Here is a 14,895-nt window from a genome sequence, read left to right as displayed (position 1 = left end):
AATAGAAGTCTTCCTTCCTCTCTTTTAACTTTCCATATACTCAGTCCTCCAACCTAAAGTTTTATACTATTTGTGCTTTCTTTTTTTTTTTCTTTTTTGGGTCACACCTGGCAATGCACAGGGGCCACTCCTGGCTCTGCACTCAGGAATTACCCCTGGCGGTACTCAGGGGACCATATGGGATGCTGGGAATTGAACCCGGGTTGGCTGAGTGCAAGGCAAAAGCCCTACCCGCTGTGCTATCTCTCCAGCCCCCTATTTGTGCTTTCTTGTGCTGCATAGTCTATTGAAACATTTCAAGAATTTTGTGAAACCTCAGCTTCTAGTTTAATTGAAATATTTAAAAGTAAAATTGGAGTTTGGTGAGTTATGCAGATTTAGTGATAATGTTTTCCTTGACTTTTTATTATCTTATTTTATTTTTTGTTTTATATTATTAGTGTCTGATAAGGACAAATACTATACTTGATCTTAGCCAAAAGGCCGAGAAGCGTCAGGACTAGTGTCAGGACTGGAGCAATAGCATAGCAGGTTGGGTGTTTGCCTTGCACGAGGCCAACCTGGGTTCGATTCCTTCGTCCCTCTCAGAAAGCCCAGCCAGCTACCGAGAGTAACCCATCGGCATGGCAGAGCCTGGCAAGCTACCCGTGGCATATTCAATATGCCAAAAACAGTAACAACAAGTCTCACGGTGGAGATGTTACTGGTGCCTGCTGGAGCAAATCAATGAACAACGGGATGACAGTGTTACATTGCATATTACTAGAGTCAGATTGAGATGTCAAAGATTTGAACATGTGGCCTTTCGATTGTCATGCAAATGCTTTATGGTCCAGTAGAACCATCTACTAGGAACATAAATCAAAATATCTTTATACTGACATCTTGGCTACTTTTGCTTTCACTACTTTTGCTTTCTTGATTACTTCTAATAACTCTTCTTTTCTACCTTAAATAGATAAATATTTACAGAATTAAAATAAATATTTTTTGTCCAAAATTTCTATTTGTAGTTTCTTCTTTATATTATTTTTTTTCTCTAACTCTTTGCAAAAGCAGCCCATAGTATTAGGGATTAAAGAAATGCTCACCAATGCTATTTCAATCACTTGCTACATAAAAGGTTCCCAGAGCACTACCAGGAGTGGTCCTTAAGTATGGAATCAGGACTAGCCTCTGAGTGCCACAGGTGTGTCTAACTGCTCTCTCCTCCCAAAAGAGACTTTCCAAATGTGTAGTTCAGCCTTATTTTGATGATTAATTCCTTGTGATATTCTCCTTAGTTGTTTTCAATCTGCCTGACAACAAATATTAAGAAAATAATTGCCTCGTGATATGACCATTTTATTATCTGCGTCTCTGAATGCCATTCCTTGTGCCTCGTCATACATGAGTTCTTTAACTTTGAAGGTAAGTCTGATTCACTTTCCAGTGAATCAGATAAATATTTGAAATCTTGTCTCTTCTCTGATCACGAATTTTCTAGATGTCAGGATAAACCTTCTTGAGTTATTTTAAGCATTTATAAAATGTCATACTTTTGATCTTTTTCTGATTTTAACTCATTTTAGCAATCATTTGTTATTAGCCTTTTTTGTGAAGCATTAATTTCAGGTGCTGGAATTCCAGTACTCTGAAATGGCCTCAAATCTGGAGGAACTTAAGGTGTTCATTGTCAGTTTCTACCAGGTGAGTAAAGTGTCAAATAGTATAGCATGTTTGTTGAAATAATATGTAAATAAAGATAATTATGAAAAAAATAAATTTAATGACAGGTTGATCCTTTGAGTAACTGCTGAAGTTAATGGAACTAAAATGTCACGTTTCTGCTGGCAGCTAATTGATTATTGCACAATCTAGTTCTTGCCAACTTCTGTAACTCCCTGTACTGCCACCACAACCACAACATGTCAGCCACATCAGCCTTTTTAAAGTTCTTCAAACAAGTCAGTTTTTTTTTTCTTGCCTTAGAGACTTTGTATGGACTCTCTCACTTTGCATATTCTAAAATTGGAAAGATTCATATTCCTGACTGAAGCGATAGCACAGCGGTAGTGTGTTTGCTTTGCACGTGGCTGACCTGGGTTCGATTCCTCCGTCCCTCTCAGAGAGCCTGGGAAGCTATGGAGAGTATTTCGCCCAAATGGCAAAGCCTGGTAAATTACCAGTGGCATATTTGATATGCCAAAAACAGTAATAAGAAGTCTCAAAATGGAGACGTTACTGGTGCCTGCTGGAGCAAATAAATGAACAACCTGAGGACAGTGCTACAGTGCTACAGTGCTTTTATTTGCTACTTCTGAGGGGACCAGTAAAGGCTCAAATTTTACTTTTTAAGTTTTGCAGGTAAAAAAGTAAACGTTAAAAGTACTGGATGGAAATAGAAACATTTAACATCTTTTGTGTCTTGGACAATCACTGGTATGACATTTCTCAATTAGCAACTTTTAACCTCATCTGTTCACCGAGTTCCACTTGTGACTTTTTGCCTGTCACCTCAGCCTGGAATGCTGATGGGTTGTTTCCCTGTGAAGGTGGTAGCTTTCTCTGGAGCACCTCTGAGGTAGCCTAAACAAATGGAGCTGACTTCCCAACTGGTATGTTATCAGTTGCCGAACACTCAATCCAGAGCTCAAGTTCTGTGAGAAGTTCTTCATGGCAAATCAAACACACTTTTAAGAAGCGAAAGACTAGAGTTCTTGGTAGCTTTTAAGGATGAGTCATGTGGTTATGGAAAATATGCTCCAGGTAGACCAGCAGCTGAGTACCACAGCAATACCTGGATAGTTGCTGTATTGAATATGTTCCCTGACATAGCCTGCCTGATGGTGCAGTGTTAATCGGTCCTTTTAGTTTTCATTTCCAGGTTACCTTAGGCTGACAAGTGCCAATATCCTGGGGCGGTATCAGGATGCAGGGCTGGCTGCAATGCTAGTTCTGATCTAAAACATTGATAAGGAACTAGCCAACTCTTTAAGGGTAAAGTAGTCACAAGACAGTAGAATATAGGTAGTTTTAGCAGGTAAAAATACAGAGACTCAGAGGACTGGACTAGAGTACAGCAGGTGAGGTGCTTGTCTTGCATGCTTCCAACCCAGGTTCTATCCCTGGCATTCCCTTCTGCTTCCCCAGGAATAATTCCTGAACCCAGAATCAAGTAGTGCCCCTAAGCACTGCTGGGTGTGACCCTAAGGGCAACACAAATAAAAAGAAGGAGGAGGAGCAGGAAGATGAGGAGAAGAAGGCAAAGGAGGAGGAGGATAAAAAAGTAGGAGGACTTTCTAAACTATTTTTAAAAATATGTATTCAATATATATAAATGATTGAAAATAAATTTAGTTAAATTATATATGTAAATTATTATTTTATTGACTATTTAAAATATATATTCTTTAAATATTTAGCAGTAAAATTGTTAAAAGAAAAAGATAAAAATGGATCTTTGCCAAATTTTATATATATATAATTGCAAAAATATTAATGCATCAGGTACTCTTTGTTTATCAAGAAACTCATATCAATATCTCTCTTCATTTAATATAATACACATGTATATAGATACTGTTGTTTCCCCTTCATACACACATACACACACACAAGAAAATCATTTGAACTTTGCTTCAAATATAGCCAATTAGATTAATAAGCTCATTAGAATGGCATCGGGAGAATTTTGTAGAGTGGTAACGCACTTGACTACTAGGCTTCAGACTCTCTAGTTGGAGGCAAGTGACAGGGCTAAGCACTCTGAACTGAATTGTGTTGATAGGATTCTTTGCTTCCGCTTCACAGTGTCCACAATTCTCAAGGGGTCTTTATCATTACTGCATTCCCATGAACAATTGAGAATTCCCAGAGGGAATTTCTTTGTTACTTTTTTCCTATTGGGCTAGTTTTTACAATTTATTTTTCACTCTGGCAATGTTAGAAAAACCTATATTCATATATATTTTTTGTTGTTGTTGGGACTTCTAGTTGTTGCAATTAATGTGAAATGGGGTGTCTTTCTGAGAATGTTTTAGGCTTCTTTTGCTTTAAGAGACTTACAGTTTCCTGTTGTTATCTATGTATAGATAACATATAACAACCTATGCATCTGGTTATTAAAAAATTTCTCCATAATTACAACTATCATTTCTTCTCATCTGATATTGATGTTAGGGCATGATAACTTTGCACTGATTAATCTTTGATGTTGATTTATAGTTTTGCTGCCTTTACTGCCTCACATGGTCACTGTGATATGGGCTCAAGACTCGTATTTCTTAGGTTAACTACATTTACTTCTTTTCGTTTCTTAAATATATGGCACTGATCTTTGAACAGGTACACTGGTGATGGGAATCTTCTCTTTGGTATCCAGTTTTTCTGCTGGGACAATTTTGATGAAGTCCTAGCAAATGTCATGTATTTTCAAGTACTAACCTATTTAGTTAGTAAGATATTGGAATTTAATATTAAGAAATTTAAAGTTAAATATGCTTATCTGGACAATAGTGATGATGGATAAATGTGCTGACTACTTCAGAATGGAATAGAAAAGTTTGGGCAGTAGCTAGCAAAGAACAGATAAATGTAAGAGCAAGGATTCTCCAATAACACATTTTGGAGGAAGCATGAATATTCCCTTGGGTAAAAATCAAAATACATGGATTCAATCATTAAATTAGCTTGGTTTGATGATTAATGTCTAGAATAAAATTTTCAAAATGTTTTTAATGAGGTTTCATAATACTCTGTGCCTTATTATTGATGAGACTCAACTAAGCATTTCAAAGTGGTATTTTTCAATATTTCATGTGTCCAGATCCCGAATCATTGAGGTTATATTGGTACCAGCATTATTTAATTTTCTTTAAGTTTCTTGTTATGTTTTTTTCTTCTGAGATACACCCATCTTATTCAGGGCTTTCTCCTGGCTTTATGCTCAGGGATCACTCTTGATGAGGTGTGAGGGAACATACGTGGTGTCTGGGATCAAACATGGGTGGGCCTCATGCAAAGCAGATGCCCTACCCACTTTTCTATAGCTTTGGACCAATTTCTTGGACTAATTTTTGGACCTATCTTTTGTTTAGTCTTCTGTCTACCAAAGGATAATATTTTAGAATAATTTTTTAATAAGTTTGGTCTCATATTCTTATTTTGTAGGATTTCCAGAAGTCAATTCATAGGTTTTATCTGAATAATGACTCCACCATCAGCAGGGATGGAGACAGAATCCTCTGGCTTCCAGATTTTCTTCTCTAAGTATGCTCTGAGATAACAAAGTTTTAACCTGTATTGCAAATCATAATGCTCAAATGGAGAGAGAGAGAGAGAGAGAGAGAGAGAGAGAGAGAGAGAGAGAGAGAGAGAGAGAGAGAGAGAGAGAGAAGAAAAGCAATTGCAAAAGAGGCAGGCTGAGGTGGGGATCGAGGGGAGGTGACGGGAGGGAAACTTGGGACATTGGTAGTGGGAAATGTACACTGGTGGAGGAATGCATGTTAGAACACTTTATGAAACCCAATCATGACCAGCTTTGTAATGTATCTGACAGTGATTCAGTAAAAGGAATTTAATTAAAAGAAATAAAAAGGTTTGAACTATTTTTTCTGGAATGGTAAGACTTATTTTTACTAGCTTTACTTTCTAGTATTTACACAAATCACTCTCAGTTCTTGGATCCACAAAGTTAAAGGAATCTGGAATAACAACATCTCTGAAAAAGGAGCTCATATTCTTAGGAAAGATTGTCAGTAGGCTGACCATGCTGATGAAACAGAGGTCTCACTACCTTATCCAAGATGTAGGAAATTTGGATTGTTACCAATTTGATAATATTTTATTAATCCAATTATTAATGTGTAACTTTATGTTTCATGTTATAAGATCAATAGAAATTTTATATTACACAATGGGTCAAGGTTAGATTTGACCCTCATTCTTTATTGTTTCACACTATGCCAAAAGGACATACAACATCTACTAATGCAGTCAACAAGAGCTTTCAAAATAGCTTTACTATATTACATTTGAGATAAATGAACAGAACATACCGAATGTGGCTAATTTAGTAAATTTTAACATAGCTTAAAGCTTTAGTAAGTTATAATGGTCAAAATAACGTACATATATTTCACTTCCAAAAATTTCTTAGTGCCATTCTAAAATATGAATTTTCTTTCCCATTTATTTTTACCTTAACACCAACTTTCATAATTTCCCATACAGTTCCACATTACCCAAGAAAGCCTTACTAGAATAAATAGTAAAGTTCAAATAAATAGGTAGAGTAGAGCAGAACTCAATCTATCTTATGGTAGCTTCCTATACCTTGGATATTTAAAACTTTCATCTGTTTTTAATTTTTAAAAATCCATATGTGCCATTGGTTTATAGTACACAAATTTTAGGAGTATAGATTCATACCTCAAGAAATCCATGAGGCCAGAGACATAGTAGAGTGAGTCAGGGGCTTGCCTTGCATGTGGCATACCCAAATATGTTCCCTAACACTGCATATTGACTCCTGAATTTTGCCAATTGTAATCACCAATACACAGCTATGAGAAAACCCTGAGCCCTACCAGCTGTGAAACCCCAAATTAAGATGTAATATCACACCCAGCCCCCCAAATTAGTACTATTATATCATTTTGTCCTACTCTTCTGCCACTTTCCCTTTGGTAATAACTATTCTGCCATAAGAATATGAATTATTTGGCTATATTTGATCTCCACATGGAAGAGCCTGGCAAGCTACCCGTGACGTATTTGATATGCCAAAAACAGTAACAACAATGTGCTCTTCATGTTCCTGGAGCAAGCAGATGCCATTGGGCTACACCAGCTTGCGACAGGGACAAATGAAGACATTACTGGCACCCACTCGAGCAAATCGATGAACAACAGGATGACAGTGACAGACAGTGATATTTGATCTAAGCATTGATTAGTTTTCTTATAAGCTACACATAAATGAAATGAACCTCTTTTTATCTTTCTGTTTTTGCCTTAATTTGCTTAGCATAATCATTATGAAGTCTACTCATATTGTTGTACAAAATTTCACCTCTTTTAAAAATAGTGAAATTGGACAAGAGCAATAGTACAGTGGCTTGAGTGTTTGCCTTGCATATGCCAGACCCAGGTTTAATCCTCAGCACAACATACAGTCTCTGGTCCTTCCAGGAGTGATCCCAGAGTGCAGAGCCAGAAGTAAGCCCTGAACACTTCAAGATAGTGAAATAGTGTTCTACTGTGTGTATGTTGGAGTGGTTTGTGTCTATATATGTGTGTGTATATGAGTGTGTGTATGTGGGTATACATAAAAATATATATACAGATGCATATATATATGAACACACATTTTCTTTATTAATCTTGTCACTGGAATTTAGTTGTTTCCAAGTTTTGACCATTGTAAAGAGTGTATCAATGAACATAGTGAAAAATGAGCTCTGCTTCTTCCCTGTTTTAACTTTATGCTTATATACTCTCTACTCCCTAAACCTCTCTGGCCTAATAGTCCCCATAGTGACAAACAAAATCAGTTTTATATTTCAAACTACAATAATAATATATACTTTTATATATTGAAAAAGAAAACCCAAATCACACACTTCCCCAAAGCAAGCACTATTATTACTGTTGTTGTTGTTGTTGCATTTTGGCTTGAATCACACCTGGCTATGCTCAGGATTTACTCCTGCCTCTGTGTTCAGGGATCACTACTGGTCTTACTTAAGCCCATATGTGATGTATTTTAGTGGTGCTGATGGGGGATGAAGGGAATGTCACACCTCATGGTGTACTTGATCTGCTCCCTCAGGCAATGCATATCATCCAGTACATTGAACTCTCTTCCCATCCCTGTTGGAATACTTTGATAACACAAGTTTTATCTTATTTTGGTTATATTTTAGGAAAAATATGATGAGAAAGTTTTACAAAAGAATCATAGTGAAAAGGAGATTTTAAAATTTTAAAACAGATTTGGATGGTAGCAATTTCCTCTAAGGGTAGGCAAAAGTCAACCCTTAGAGGAAAATGGAAGCTCTGGAAGTCAATCACCTACTCAATATGATGGAAAATTTGATTATGAATCATCAGGCAAAGAAAACAATAGTCTTGATAGGTGAGTTTGAATTTTCCAAACCTTGTAACAAATATTTAAAAGTTCATATTTGGAACAAAAGGAAGTAGAAAGCCACTGGAGCTTTCTAAGAGAAAGAATGATGTTATCCAAACAACATTTATGGAAGATTATTTTAGCAGCTGTGTTGGATTTCTTTAGTTGCCTTTCAGTTTATTGCCTGATTGCAAGTAACATTATAAAATATGGCAGAAGAAACATTTGAAAAGTTGATATAAAATTTTTCATCTGTGAAAAGCCATTACATACTAATGAAGTATCTTCCATGTGCAAACTTCAGTGTTAAGAAAAATTAATACAAAACTTTTGGGTAATATAATTGCAATCTATGTATATCAGAGTATAAAAGTAACCTATGCCATTTTAAAAAGTTTTTTAACTTCACATATATATATTAGATCTTGTCCTCAAATATGTACCAAAATATTGATAAGGTTTCTGATATAGATCTCTATGTTTAAAACCATAATTTCTTGAAATTATGTATATTCAGTTAGAAATTATATATATTAATTTAGATATTCAAATATCATAGAGGTGACTTTGCTTTAAATTCTTTCTTCATTTGTGAAAATGATTCTCAATATCTATATAGTAATGCAATTTGTGAAGGACTGCTTGGTTACTGTATTTACATCTTTAAACATACTTATAGCCACTCATTATGGCATGAATAGTGTACTTTTTGTTGTTAGTTTGATGTACATGCCTGGTGATACTTGGACAGGGAGGAAGTAGGACCATAAAGTACTAAGGAATGGAATCCAGTGCTTTAGATGTGAAACATATGCGTTCTACCACTTGACTCTAATTCTTGGATCCTGAACTGTGTACTTAAATTTTTATATTGAGGGACTGGAGAGATAATTTAATGGGTAGGGTGTTTCCTTGCATGCAGCTGACATGGGTTTGATCCTTGGCATTCCATATGGTCCCCCAAGCATCTCCAGAAGTAATTCTTTGTGCTAGCCAGGAGTAAACCCTCAGAACAGACTGGATGTGGCCCAACCCCTGCCCCACCAATTCATATGTTGAATTATTACATCTATAAAGAAGTAATCAAGTTATAACTAAATTTAAATTAGTCTATGGCCCAATACAACATGATTGATATCCTTAGAAGAGGAAATTTAGACACAGATGACAATCTTATCTATAAGACCTTATATGAGAGGCTTCCCTTAGAGTCCTCAGTAGGAACCAACTATGACATCAATTTGATCTCAGACTTCCAGCCTTCCCAAAATATGAGACAATAAATTTTTGTTACTTAAGCTAGTCAGCAGTATTTTGTTATGTCACTCCTAGCAAATCAATAAATCCCAAATAATACTACTTCAGGTTTTAAAAATAAATAAGAAGGTGTATAGACACTAGCTATGTGCAAAAATATCTTACAGTGCCATTTAGAATACTAAAGAGGAAATTAATATATTGATTTAACATAGAGGAATGATCGGTTAATAAATGCACATGTATATACAATTATTAAATTAATGTTTAAGAAGACTGATTAATACAGGCAAGGAAACAGAAGATAAAATGAGCAAAGCCTTGTACTCTAACTGCAGGAATAAAGTTATGAAAAGGGAAAGGGCAGGCTATATCAAAGCAGGCAGTGAGCCCAATGGATTGCAGTGGATAATTCTGGAATATCAATGGTGAATGTACTGTGGTTATTTAAATTTTGAAGGGGTGTGAATTTGTTCTCGTAAGACATCTATAGTTGTATAAACCAACAATACCTCTTTAAACAATATCTTCATGGCACTAACAAATTAATTATGAAAGAATGTTGAAAAAAGAGCTAATAAAATTGTTTATTCTATGATTCCACCTTATAAATATAATTGCAATTGCTTAATAAAAGTGTAGAAGGAAACTTATCAAAAGGTAACACGTTAATTGACATTGTGGTGATTATTTTCTTCTGTTTATTTTCTGTGCTTTTTAAATCTACATTGAAAATATGTTTTGCCATTGTGAAGTATTCTTATTTATATAAACAGAAATAAAAGGCAATAGAATTAAGTAAGGTTTTATTGTAGTGAGAAAAGCACATTTTATCTTTTAAGTTTATGCCTCTGTGTGTGTGTGTGTATGTTTATGAAACAAGTATAAAATAACAACTGCTTGTTTTCCTTTTTTTCTACTAGGTCACCTCTAGGGGATTCAGAGTTCAGATAAGAAGGAAAATATCTTTGAATCAACTGCAATTGAAGTAATTACTATTGCTTTGTTTTAAGTTCAGTGAAACTTCTTCCTGCTGTCTACAGTCTTGAATTCATATACAGAATTTTCAGAGTTCTTGTACTGTATTGGCCAGTATTAGAAATTTTCTTTTATATTTTCTATTTCTCTGATAAAACTCTGTTTCTTCATGATAATATTTTCTTTTAAGTCCTGGTACTAGTAATAGTTCCAACTTCAAAATAATTGTATTTTTATCCCATTCTTTGCTTCAATTTATAGTCTGTTTCTTTAAAAATTTTTTTTAATTCCCCATGAACATGATTTACATATTTTTTATTTAATTAATTTATTTTATTGAATAACCCTGTGGAGAAGTACAAAGCTTTCAGGCTTATGTCTCAGTTATACAATGCTTGAACACCCGTCCCTTCACCAGTGCACATATTCCACCATCAAAAACCCCAGTATATCTCCCACCCCCCACCCCCTGTCCCCGCCTGCGTAGCTGATATATTTCACTTCACTTTCTCTTTACCTTGATTACATTCCATATTTCAACACAAAACTCACTATTGTTGTTGGAGTTTTCCCCCCATTAAAACAGCCTTGCTGAAAAGGAAGCATTTAATAATTAGTTCTCCATTGCTGAGAATGAAAAGATATGAAGTTGCGCAGCCACAATCGCGGCCGCGTGGTTTGGGATTTCTGTATTTTAGTATTTTAGTAACTAAGTCCAGGGAGATTTATGTTAGAAATTGCATCATTTCCCTTTCTGGGGCTGCATGGGGCTGTGGTTTAGTTCCCAGTCTAGAGACATTTCTGCAAGCAGCTGCTGGTACCAAAAGTAGTCTAGCTGGCCTCTGGATCGTGGTCAATCAGCCGCAGAGTGGCCACACAAACGTGTGGCCACCTGGGTCGCATCTCTGTGGAGAGTGTGCTGGTATCACCCCCATCCCAAGATCACGCACGCATCTTGCAAACATGATTTGTATATTTTTTTTAATGCTGTCACTTATAGGGTTTAATGAACAAAGTGTTAAAGCATTACGACTTTCACCTAAGTGACCATTTCTCTCCACCATTGTCTTCCACTGAAAAAGAACCTCTTGATATCTGCATTGGTGACTACAGAGTAGAAAGAGAAATGAGTAGATATTTTGAGGAAAATTAGGAATAGGATATAATTTAATATAGATATTCTGGATACTGGACTTTTTCATTTCTTGTTTTGAAACAGAGATGTAGGAAAGCATATATCAAATGAAATTGAAGCTTATGGAATATATCCAGCTCTTCAGACCTCCTGAACAAGTGGGTAAATCATAGATTTTGCAAGTACAGGAAACAGATGTAGTTTATTTTATCAATATCTATTTTATCACCCAGTCTGTCCCTTAAAAAATTGGTTAAGTACTACAAAATGAGTATAGATCTTTTTTTTTTTGTGAGACTTGTTACTTTTTTTTTCTAATTTAATAGTTTATTTTTAATTAGTGAGTCAACGTGAGGGTACAGTTACAGATTTATACATTTTTGTGCTCATGTTTCTCCCTTACAAAGTTTGATAACCCATCCCTTCACCAGTGCCCATTCTCTACCAAAAGTAAACCCAACATCCCTCTCCCCCCTCCCCTGTCCTGTCTCCCCCCACCCCACACTGCCACTATGGCAGGGTATTCCCTTTTGTTCTCTCTTTCTGATTAGGTGTTGTGGTTTGCAATAAAGGTGTTGAGTGGCCATTGTGTTCAGTCTCTAGTCTATATTGGGCCCGCATCATCTTTCCCCCACATGACCTCCAACCACATTTTACTTGGTGGTCCCTTCTCTGAGTTGCCCAGAATGAGAGACCAGCCTCCAAGCCATGGAAACAACCTCCTGGTACTTATTTCTACTATTCTTGGGTGTTAGTCTTATAGTCTGTTATTCTATAGTCCACAGATGAGTGCAATCTTCCTATGTCTGTCTCTCTCTTTCTGACTCATTTCACTTAGCATAATACTTTCCATGCTGATCCACTTATATGCAAACGTCATGACCTCATTCTTTCTAACAGCTGCATAGTATTCCATTGTATAGATGTACCAAAGTTTCTTCAACCAGTCATCTGTTCTAGGGCACTCGGGTTTTTTCCAGATCCTGGCTATTGTAAACAGTGCTGCGATGAACATATAAGTGCAGATGTCATTTCGACTATACTTTTTGGCTTTTCTGGGATATATTCCCAGCAGTGGTATTGCTGGGTCAAATGGGAGCTCAACCTCTAGTGTTTTGAGAATCGTCCATATTGTTTTCCAAAAGGGCTGAACTAGCCGACATTCCCACCAGCAGTGTAGAAGGGTCCCTTTCTCCCCACATCCTCTCCAACAGCGGTTGCTTTTGTTCTTTCGGATGTGTGATAGCCTCTGTGGTGTGAGGTGGTATCTCCTGGTTGTTTTGATCTGCATCTCTCTGATGATTAGTGATGTAGAGCACTTTTTCATGTGCCTTTTGGCCATTCGTATCTCTTCCTTGGTAAAGTTTCTGTTCATTTCTTCGCCCCATTTTTTGATGGGGTTGGATGTTTTCTTCTTGTAGAGTTCAACCAGTGCTTTATATACCCTTGATATCAACCCCTTATCTGATGGGTATTGTGTAAATATCCTTTCCCATTCTATAGATAGTCTTTGTATTCTGGTCGCTGTATCTTTTGCGGTGCAGAAGCTTTTTAGTTTAATGTAGTCCCATTTGTTGATCTCTGTTTTTACTAGATTGCTTAGTTCCGTGTCATCTTTGAAGATACCTTTATCTTCAATATCCTGGAGGGTTTTGCCTACCTTGTCTTCAATGTACCTTATGGTTTGTGGTCTGATGTTGAGGTCTTTAATCCATTTTGATCTGAGTTTTGTGCATGGTGTCAGATCGAGTTCTAAGCCCATTACAAAATGAGTATAGATCTTAATTTCAAATATTGCGCTAGAGTTGGCGTCATTGTTATAATAATAATAATAATAAATAATGGTTCAGATGTAGTAATGATTGAAATTTTGCAAACTTGTTAATTACTTTTAATTAGCAAAAATACAGTTTTTGTTAATTTGGCTGGAGCGATAGCACAGCAGTTGGGCATTTGCCTTTCACGTGGCAGACCCGAGTTTGATTCCTCCGCCCCTCTCGGAGAGCCCAGCAAGCTACCAAGAGCATTCCAAGAGCATTGAGTCTGCGCGGCAGAGCCTGGCAAGCTACCCGTGTGTATTATATATGCCAAAAACATTAACAATAAGTCTCTCAATGAGAGACGTTACTGGTGTCCGCTTGAACAAATCGATGAGCAACAGGATGACAGTGACAGTGTGATAGACAATAATATTAGTACACACTGTTGCCTCAACTCTTCATTAGATACCTCACCTTGTCACAAATTGAGTCCAAAAATGTCTTCACTACCTGAATATCTCATAGGACCCTCCATTGATAAATTATGTCAAGAACATCATGTTGATTAATCTGAATGAACAATGGATTATGATTAACAGGAGTCTTTGGTAAGAGAATTGTCTTATAGGTAGTTTATAAATCTCACGATAACTCAGGTACCACATCAGGAAAGATTTTGAAATACAGTAGTCAGGAGCATGCCACAATTCACAATAAAGAGAAAGACAAATTCCTGAATCTTGCACCCACTACCTCAAGTAGGAACTTATCACTTAGAAGGTCTCTCTGACTCTATTGGTCACACATTTCTCACAAATGTATTACTCCCTCATTGTAGTATTCGGTGACCATAGAGGACTGTCAACTTTGAGTGGGATTTGGAACACTTAAGTGCTACATTTTAGTTTCAAATTCTTTGTATAACTACCCAGCCACCTGAGTCTAATCTGGCAAATGGATCTTATGATTTGGGAATCTTAGTGATATAATGTGGCACGGGGTGTATAGAAAGGCCCAATAGAAAAATCACAGTGCAGCTTTGGGATTATGGGGCAAGATCTCGCCTTTCACTGTATAAAACTGTGTGCTTTTTGAAAAGAATCTCCTGTCATGTTAATGGGTTTTGATATGAGAGAGAGTGAGCGAGAGAGCACGAGCACTTGATTTGGGACATTAAGTGACAATTCATCTGGAATTGCCCATTATGAGTTGAATTCATTCTGACCTGTCAAGTCGTAAAGCAGCTGATAGCTACCTACATAATGTGCCTGCATCAGCTTCTACCTTCTACAAAGAGGGTTCCTCCCTATTTAAAAAAATACTTCACTCTTCCATAGCAGTTTTAAGTTCATGACAAATTTTAGTGAAAAGACAGATATCTCATATATCCTCTCTTTCCCTTACATTCACAGCACTTCTCATGCTCTCCATCCACCATTAGAGTGACACCTTTGTTAAAAATGAAGAAAATAAGCTACCATCCAAGTGCTCCATCTAGGAAAGGGTGGCCATTCAGAAAGAGAGAAGCTACTGGAGAACCTAAAGGATGTGATAAGAAACATGAAAGGATGACCAAAAGCCAAGGCTGTTTTCCTATCACAGCATCCCGATTAATTTTTGTATGTGCAGAGAACTTCAGGCCAAGGCAGTTG

At 36.5% G+C, this 14,895-nt stretch overlaps 1 pseudogene; it reads right to left on the bottom strand.

The window, feature by feature from the left end:
- Positions 1-405: 405 nt before the first annotated feature.
- Positions 406-495, bottom strand: LOC129403734 (U2 spliceosomal RNA; annotated as a pseudogene).
- Between the last annotated feature and the right edge of the window lie 14,400 nt (positions 496-14,895).

This window comes from Sorex araneus, chromosome 3 (genome assembly GCF_027595985.1).
Source record: "Sorex araneus isolate mSorAra2 chromosome 3, mSorAra2.pri, whole genome shotgun sequence".
NCBI classification, from domain to species: Eukaryota; Metazoa; Chordata; class Mammalia; order Eulipotyphla; family Soricidae; genus Sorex; species Sorex araneus.
The sequence above is the reverse complement of the archived record's forward strand: the minus strand, read 5'-3'. Positions and strand labels throughout refer to the sequence as shown.